The 9,016-nt window shown below is 43.2% G+C and overlaps 1 long non-coding RNA gene across 1 annotated transcript; it reads right to left on the minus strand.

The window, feature by feature from the left end:
• Window positions 1–8,027: 8,027 nt before the first annotated feature.
• On the minus strand, window positions 8,028–8,792 carry LOC143263839 (uncharacterized). The gene is made up of 2 exons (XR_013037164.1): window positions 8,682–8,792; window positions 8,028–8,625 (listed from the first exon to the last, which is right to left on the minus strand). It is a non-coding gene; the product is annotated as an uncharacterized LOC143263839 (long non-coding RNA).
• Between the last annotated feature and the right edge of the window lie 224 nt (window positions 8,793–9,016).

Below are 9,016 nucleotides of genomic sequence, written 5' to 3' on the forward strand. Positions count from 1 at the left end.
CTCCCTGTAGCCCCGCCGGTGTCTAATTAAAGGCAGATACATTAATGAACGAGGTTTAATCAGGCTGCGTTTCATGCGTTGTATTTCGCGTATTTTCGCCTCCTCCAACCAGGACGGATGAATGGCGGACGGAGGGGCGCGGGAGTTAATGACACTGAAGTATTCATATGTATATCGTTCGCGGCGATATATCACGCTCATTTCGTGAAAACCATAGCGCGTGTACCGAAATGCCACGCTGAATGACGAATTGCAGAAGTAGATAAACGTTTTACGGGGGACGTTGAATACCGGTAACGATCCCCGGCAAACCCCCGGGGCCGGCCGCAACATTTACTATCGGCCGACATTTAATAATTGATTAATCGGATGATTACTCGACAGATCGAACGATAATGGTACATTATTTGAGGTAATCAAGTTGCATTATCGAGTGTCGGAGAAAATGCGCTTAGCGACCCGCATGTTTCAAGAGAATCGCGCGCGAACAGTGAAAACGGATCTTCGTTCTGTCTCGTTACGAATACTTGCGCCATCGAAAGTTCGACAACAGCGTGTTCGGAGGTTGGCGAAATCTTCGTGAAAGTGCCGGCGCGCGATGTTAACGGCGACGGTAGCGAAAGACATCGATACGTATTCGATATTCTTCGCTTTATACCACTGCGCAGTACTCGATGTTATTCGTTCGTCGAAACTTCTAAGGAGAAGAGACATCAACAAGTTCGTCGTAAAATGATTTTATGCAATGACCGGGTCGTGGAAGTTGAAAATATGTACGGGGGGGCAGCCGTGCCGCCGGGTAGTTGCGTATCGGAGTATCGACAAAGTTTTTCATAAAATTTTCAGCGTTTTTCGTTATACGAGGTGGCCAGAAGAATAAAGGGGCTCACGACGCGACACTGGATATCGATATCGATATCGATTTCCTTGGGCTAACACGCGGGAAACGTTCGCGAAGAATCGTAAGTTAGCCATAGGATGATTGATGGACGTCGTTTATGTCGTCCATGCGAGCCGTAAAAGAACGAAGTATCCGTTGCTATAGTACATTGAGCCATTCTTCGAGAACATTTGTTCGTTTCCCACTGGTATCAAGAGATATTCCGCGGAATGACAAGGGGCAAGGACAATGGAAGCCGTATCGTCCACACACGACCGAACGTCCTGGCTGCGCCGCGGTTCGTGCGGAACGCGTTCAAGGATCTCGATGGCCGACCGAGTGGCCGCTATTAAATCATACGAAGAGATGCCTAGCAAAACTTCTTCCGCAAACCCAGTCTGCGGTCGACCGAAATCAAAGAGTCGGATCGCCGGGAAACCGGATTTTTTGTCTCGTTTGAAATTAGACGAGCGAAGCTTCCTGGCTGAAAAATCGACGTTAATTCGATTCGCATCGCATTTCAGCGAAATAATGGCTCCGACTTGATAAAAAATGTACGTTCATTTCGGCTAACTTATGTATTGTCACAAGACCGGCGTGTTTTTAAAGCGACGCTCGTCCGGTTCGCTCGTTTGCTCGATACTTGCCTGTCCACTCTATCGTCCTTGGGGGTTGCAACCGTTTTACCGTAAATCGCGACGATCTTTCACCCTGCCGGCTGAAAAAAATGGCCGGCATAACCCGAACCATATATTACACGGGCACGGTCTCAAAACTCCTCATTTCAAGCTCGCCCGCAGTAACTCAATCTGTTCGAAACACGAACTTCATCGTTCGCCAAATAGAAAATTCCGAACGTTATTTTTAGACGGGTAACAAATCCGTCCATTGTGTCGTCAACCTCTGCTTTCGTTTGGAATCGATAATGTAGCAACTGCTTGGTATCGCCTCTTCAACCCTCGCACGGCGGGCCATAGTGACCGGTGACCGGGTCTCGCATGACCCGTACTAGCATCCACATATAACACGTTCAATGGTTCGTTGGACCGCGTACATACAGGGTGTCCCAAAAATGTCTTGCAAGCCGGAAATGGCGGGTTCCTCGGATCATTTGAAGCAGTTTCTTCCTTTACAAAAATTGTCTCCGAGACACCGTCTCTCATTGGTCACTGTTTTTCGTTAATAACTCGTTAATGGGGCCTCGAGGAAAATTGTTGTAAAGGAAAAAGTTGCTTCAAATGACCCGAGGAACCCGCCACTTTCGGATTGCGAAACATTTTTGAGACACCCTGCATAAGAGCTTCGTTTCGCTTTCATCGATTTATTTATTTTTCGATTATTGCTAATATTGCCATAACGAAAGATGATAGCGAATAAAAATAAATTTCTATTTATAATAAGTAATTTATTATATTTCCTTGCGTGCAATACGTAAAGGTGACAGTAAACTCGGCCATCGTTGCGCGAAGGTTAATCATTTATTTTACACACATCTGTCCAATTCTTCTACTACGCTCGAATGAATTTTCTTCCATTTAAAAAATTAAATTTTCATCAATCCATCAAAATCCGAATCTTTCGACGTGTGCTATTTCCACCGCATGCGAATCTCAATTTTATTTCGAAATTCGCCTATTTCGATTTCTCCTCTGCTACCCAGTCCGGAACTAAATTTATCGGATCATCGTACGCTTAGAATTAATTGTAACAGCTCTGCGAGTATTCCTTTAATCGTGTTGGTGAAACGTATATATACGTGTATAAAAAGTTCGTCCAACTAAATGGGTCGACTTGCGAATCTTTGAGAAAGTAAAACTCGAAGTTGCCGTGGTTCGCGAAAGGGAAGAGCGCATTGGTTCGTGAAATCTGGTCCCCTAAGACAAATCCGGACGCTTTGACGATTAAGTTTTCCTTGACTCGGCGACTCGTAGTTGTCGGACGCCCGCTTTTGTATCAGAGGTGTTTCTTTGATTCAGCGTTGACAGCGGATTCGACCACAATAATTTACCGATGGTCGTCGAAATTCTCGATCGAATCTACTAGCGGAGCGAGATATCGCAGTTTCATAGATCTTGCATCGGAAATCCGAAATCAAATATTGGGTTGTCCGGAAAGTTCGTGCCGATTTTACATAGCCAAGCTTCACAGTATGATCGTGGATGGTTAATTTTGATTTATTTAGCATTCCTGCTAATTGACGTAATGTTAAGCGTGGGTTATTCTCGATTTCTGTTCTAATCATATCTTCTTCTGTGGCGGACGGCCTGCCTGGTCGTTCTTGATCTTCAAGGTCGAAATTTCCAGCTTGTTCAAGTTGACTGCCGCGTTTTAAATTGTATCATTTTGTCGAGTCTACGAAATTAGTTTTCACGACGTTTTTTTTCTGATAAATACACGAATCCTATATGCTGTAACGTACGGAGAATCTCTCTTCCCACGAATTCTTTATATTCCTCCAAGGGAGTACGACGACGAACGTTTCTGGAATCGGACCACATAGGAACACCCCCACTACCATTTTTCCAGAGAAAATCTGGCTATATAAAGGCCTAAACGTGACCGGTGATCGGGATAGTTTCGAGTCATTCGTCGACGTGGAAACTCTAGTGAGATCGAGTCTTAATTCTCCTTCGAACAATCTAGTTGGTAATTAGTTACCAAATCAGAAGCCCCCGCCGACTCGGTGAGAAAAGCTGAGAGCGCGATAGAGTCCGCGAACACCTACATACATTTGTAAAAAACCCAAAAACGCGTAATAAATTAGCTTTTCCCAGTTTTCTTTGGTTACAAGTTCAATTATTTCCATTTCCTATTTTAACGCGTTGACTGCCGCGTCACCCGTATTCGGGTGACAGCAAAAGTTCTCATCGGGCCACGTCACCCGTAATTCGGGTGACGCTGATTTGACTACTTACAAAGGATTACCGAAAATATTTCGACAAATATTCTACAGGAGGTAATGAAACTATTGAATTCTTATAAAAATGGTTTATTAAACAAATTATTCGCAGTGTATAACATTAAAACATTCTCTGCAAAGTTGAGGTTGATCAGGACAGCTTGGACAAAAAGTTGTTTGTTTTTTCAGATATGCTCGTGCCTCTGATCGGTCCATTTCGTATCTTTTATTTGAACTGTAGCTTCCTCAGTATCATCAACATTTCTTTCTTCTTCCATGACCAATTCTCTCGTAAAATCTCGTCAATAGTATCTTCATAACATTCATTATCACTAAGATTATATTTATCAGTATCCGAATCAGAATCTAACGATGTAATTTTATTTATGCTTCTCCTTCCGTGCAATCCGATCTCTTTTCATTATTGAAAACAAATAAGGGCAGAGATTTTAAGTTATACCATTCGGTACTCGGCAAAGATTCCAACTGTTCCAAATACGCGTGGCAGTCAACGTGTTAAACCGAGCAAACCACTTCCGCACAGTTCTTTCGGCTACAGCATCCTCGCCATAAACAGCGCATATCTTATTTGCCCCTTGTGTAGCATTTTTGCCCTTTCGGAAAAAGAAACGCATTAACCCTTTTCGGTACGAGCGCGTTGTCCGCCGTGACACTCCCACTGTACAGGGTGCCGCGCCGAAAATGCGCACGTATCGCAGGGTCGGTCCACTTTTGTACGAAGATTTTCTTAAGCGTTAAGTAATGACTGTGCTTAATCCGTTTCTAAATCTTTCTTTAAATGTTTCCTGTAAACATTCTGTAAAGGGCCTACAGAAATATGGCTTACATGGATGCCAGATGTATTCGGCACTCGTCCATATTGGTCATCAGATGGATGCCGGATATATCCGGCGCTCGTACCGAAAGGGTTAAATGCCTATAATGCACTTTATTTGCCACCATACTCTAAGGCGTACAAAACTGATAAAAATTAACGAATCGTAACCAAACTTTTTTCCAAATATGGCTGAAGTTATCTCTTTTAGAATATGTACACGTGTCATTTGTTTTCAATAATTGTGATATATTCAGTCAGGTCTCTTCACGCTACCTACCGAAAATCGGCACGAACCTTCCGGACTTTTTGACGAGGTAGGCTGGAAAATTCCGGAGCGAAATTGATTGTCTCTGGAATTCTTGTTCGCGCGAGAGATAAGCTCGGTTTTCGCGATTCCAATAGGCTACATCGGTGTTCCCCTTTCCTCCTATAATTCAACACGGCCGATAGTTACGGTCTACAATGGTCGCCGGCGTCCGATTCATAATTTAATACGACATTACGATCCGCCTCGGCTATCCAAGCGTTCAATAAAGCTTATCCGTATTGACTAGCCGGCTCGCAATAATCCGGAAGTGGCTCGCCAAAGGCATCTTTTATCGCAAACAATATTGCTTCTTTCATTGTAGGTCCTTTCGGCCCCGAATCACCCTGCTCCAGAAAATTCTCCTTGGCCGCGTCGACCGTGGAGAGTTCCCGATCCAGTTTTTCCCCCGGAATCCTCTCGTTCCGCAGTCCATTGTTTTTCTGTTTGACGGTGTATCGATTGACCGAGCGTGGCCGACTGGTCTCCGAGAGACCGGCAAGTGTGATAAACTCGACACGCGTGCGGGATCCGATGCTGTGTGGGTGTCATAAATTAGCGGAACCTTCATAAACATTTCACAGCTGCTGCCGACACCCTGGGCCCACCCCAAACTCCGCCGGCACCTCCGTGTTTCAGCGAGGCGACGCGAAGCGACGCGAGGCGTCGCGCGATCCTCTTTTGCCCTCTTCCGGCTGTTCTCTGCCAGCGTCCTCGCTCCCCGGCGCTAACCACCAACTTCGACAATCGCTTCCGAAAGAACGCTCCATCTTTTCGCGCGTTCGAATTCACCGCGGTCTCGCGGGTTCATTTTTTCTGCGCGAATCATGCGCGCGGCCGAGTCCCGACAACATTCTCAATGGCCGCGTATTTTATCGTCCCCGACGCTGACGCCAACGCCAACGCCAACGCCGACGATTATACGACGTCTGGATGCGCGCGAGCGCTTCCAATCAGTTTCCGCGATCGTTTCGCCGCGACGGGGAACCGTCCGTCGATCTCGGGGATATCGAGGCTTCCCCGAATGAAACGGCGCGCGGTCTCGCGTGACCAGACTCTCAATTATGTATCCTGCGTTCCGTCTCTTCGCAGCGAGAAGGAGACATTGATCCGCGGGGAAGATGGAACGCCGATTGATCATCGGGCGCGCGGATTAATTCCGTTTTCCTTGGCCGTCGGAACCGGACCGACGATAAAAGCAAAACGAGGCTAGCGGGAGGAAAGAGTTTGCGGCAAGGGTGGAGAGAACTTCATCGTTTGAAATGGAGGCGAAAGTTTGACCGAAACTGGGTCGTAATTCCTGCGAGCCATCTGTAAAACCGCCTCGACGAGAACAGAGACGGGTCTCGTTCCGCCGCGAAAGAATAGCGAAATCGTCGGGACTCTGTTGACTCTTCGTCGCCTGCCGCGAAATGAACACGCACACTTTCGCGCGTGTGCACGCACGGCGATCATGCGACTTTTATTATTCAATATCATCCCCCGCGGATGATTCTCCAGCCAGCCTCGACGATTTAGTGCGACTCGTTCCTTAATGGCCGGTCGTTTCCGCGGGATGATAAATCCCTGATTACCCGGCTAGTTTCTTCGACCCGCTCCGTGTATCAAGATATAACGTCGGCGACGTTAAATCCGGTTCACCGGAAACACAACCGGCAAATATTCTACGTATATCAGCACCGACTCGAATCATGTCCGGGAACACTCGAAACGCTAGAAGTCGATACGCCTTCTTCGAAAGCGTAACTCTTTAGCTTTAGACTGTTCGTGTATTCGACGAAGTTGAATTCTCCCGGCGCTTGCTAATTTCAACCAATTTGATCGGACGTCGATACGATTCGCGCTCGGATGCGATCGATACGATACATCATCGAAGAGGCTCGTAAATTCTCGACTCAATTTTATCGATTTAATGCACTATCCGCGGGTCACGGATCGAGCTTTGCTCACGCCTAACGGGGGGGAAATCAATAAATTTGGCAAAAATTCGCTTTTTAACACGTTGAATGCCACGCCAGTTTTACAGAAATTTTCCGCGTGGCGCCACGATGAGTTTTCTTTTATGTGCAATGTTGAAATATTATCTGCAATAGATAAGTTACAGCGTATAACCATGTTTGACATGCTAATTGCGACAGGGGTCACTGTTTGAATTGACGATGGTAATAATACAAAATTTTAGATATTTACATTTGTTTCAAATTATACATTGGGTTGGCAACTAAGTAATTGCCGATTTCAGTTATAGATGTCTCTCACTCCCATTTTTATGATATCCGTAAATGTTATATTATAAAATTAATATTATTATTATTATGTTATTTTTTATTATCCGTGAATGTTAGCAACTGGACAAATCGAATGCAGCGGTCAAGGAAAAGCGACCAGAATTGGTCAATCGTAAAGGTGTCATTTTCCAGCAGGACAATGCTAGGCCGCACACGTCTTTGTCCACTCGGCAAAAATTGATGGATATTGGTTGGGAATTGATGTTACACCCACCATATAGCCCTGATTTCGCGCCATCGGATTACCACTTATTTCGATCCCTGGACAACTCCCTTCGTGGTAAAACTTTTAATGATGATGACGCTGTAAAATCTCACTTAACTCAGTTTTTGGCCGAAAAGGATCAGACTTTCTACGAGCGTGTAATTTTCAAGTTGTCAGAGAGATGGCAAAAGGTCATCGAACAAAATGGAAAATACATTACAGATTAGACTTCATTCCAAGTAAAAGAAATTTTTTATTTCATTGAACAAATCGGCAATTCTTAGTTGCCAACCCAATATATGAGCCGCTTATTTTGAAAGTGGCCTAACTCCATTTATCTTCAAATCGTGATATTTAAAGTTTTGCGTTTCAATGAATTTAAAAATATACGTATAGGATACTGATGAGTCATACTGCTTAAGCGTATCTAAGGATGTTAAATTTAAAGTTCCTGTTAAAATAGTGGCAATTATTAAGTATATAACGTGCGTTTTCTTATCAAGAATGGAGTTGGGCCACTTTCAAAATTAACAGCTAGATTCACTATAAAATTTGAAGGTGCCCAAGTCCATTCAACATAATTTAAGATATTTCAAATTGAAAAAAACAATACTGAATTTGTTTTACATATCTTGAAAACACTTCGGAAACATAATTTATGCGATTTAAAACATTTTTTAATTACAGAACATAGAAAATTACAAACATAAATTTATTACAAAACAATTTACTATTCGTCTACATTTTGTGCGTGTGAAAGTGATTTGAAGAAATCATGATGTTCTGGTGGTATGTATCGTAATAGGTCAATCATGTCCTTAAATTTTGCTGTTGTAATTTGTCTAATAGTTTTATACAATGGTGTCAAAACTTCTCAAAAATATTCTTTCTTTCTTCCTCATTGTAATTCTTTGTGCAAGCATTCCGACAACCACAATCTTTGTTTTCGAAAATTTTTTCAGGAACAATATTTCCGGTTTCAGTGCAATATCTTTTTCCTGAATTCCGTTTAATCTTTCGCACTTTTTGGATGTATGATGCATCAATTTTTTCTCCATTGTTATTCGGATCTTCATCCTCTGAAGACGAATATTGTTCTATAATTCTGTTTCTTTTTCGATTTTTTTTTAAATTATTAGTTACTATTTCTTCTTCACTATCTGGACTAATTAATGGTCTTGTTCTGTTTTTCCTCATGGGTGAAATAATTTCTAAAATTTAATATTAAATTTTAAGTTTTAAGTAAATACTAATTAGTTGAAATTACCTTCATCACTGCTTTTCGACATTATCAATAGTAAATATCTTGATGTAAGTATAAATGGAGTTGGGCCACTTTCAAACTACACGGCTCAGTTATTTAATTAATTCTGAAAACTTATGTATGAAAAATTTATCGTATTTGCTCTGAATATAAGCAACCTGAAGTGCTTCACTGATACATAACATGAAGCTGTATATTTAACCATGGTAACCGGCAAAAAATTGGAAAACGGAGTTAGGCCACTTTCAAAATAAACGGCTCATATATTTCTATCAATTTGGGCGCGCCGGTCACCGGTGGCCCCCATGGCGTCACCGCCAAGTTATGTGCCGGTAACC

The sequence above is a fragment of the Megalopta genalis genome, chromosome 2 (genome assembly GCF_051020955.1).
Source record: "Megalopta genalis isolate 19385.01 chromosome 2, iyMegGena1_principal, whole genome shotgun sequence".
Classification (NCBI taxonomy): domain Eukaryota; kingdom Metazoa; phylum Arthropoda; class Insecta; order Hymenoptera; family Halictidae; genus Megalopta; species Megalopta genalis.